The following is a 610-nucleotide window of genomic DNA, read 5'->3' as shown; positions in this document are numbered from 1 at the left end:
CTTCACCAAGGAGAGTTGAGCAATAAAATTTAAGAGTTTAAATCCAGGAGACGTGGGCTCTGCCTTTAGAGGCACAATTGTCTCATCAGTAAAGTTGTAGCTGCGGACATCGTCACCCAGCTCTGTGAATCTGTAGTCAGCAAGTTGGAAGGGGAAATGATGGGGGCCTTCAGTATTGTGACTTCCACAATCCAGCAAGCTCTCCGGGAGCCTGCAAATTGTTCAGGCACGGAATCACATAGGCTCGCTCTGGAACATCGTGGCCATTTGATCTTGCCAGCACTCCCATGTTCTCACCTTCTGTGGTGGTGTTGATGGAGTAGTCTGCTTGTCTTGCCAAGATTTCCTGCTGGCTTTGGAGACTGGCTTTAACACCCTCATGACTCCTGGGATCCAGTTCCTGCACTATGCACTACACACTACGCACTACACACTACGTACACTACGCACTATGCAGCACTATGCACACACCCCTAGTATGGGACTGCCCTACACTACCCTCCAAATCCATGGACACCCTATCATCCATGCAGCTGTTAACCAAGGGCTGTGGCAAGGAAGCCATTGTTCTTGCACATCACCCAGGGTTTTATGTAGCACCCTGAAACAA

This window comes from Mus pahari, chromosome 7 (genome assembly GCF_900095145.1).
Source record: "Mus pahari chromosome 7, PAHARI_EIJ_v1.1, whole genome shotgun sequence".
NCBI lineage: Eukaryota > Metazoa > Chordata > Mammalia > Rodentia > Muridae > Mus > Mus pahari.
Note: the sequence above shows the minus strand (reverse complement) of the source record.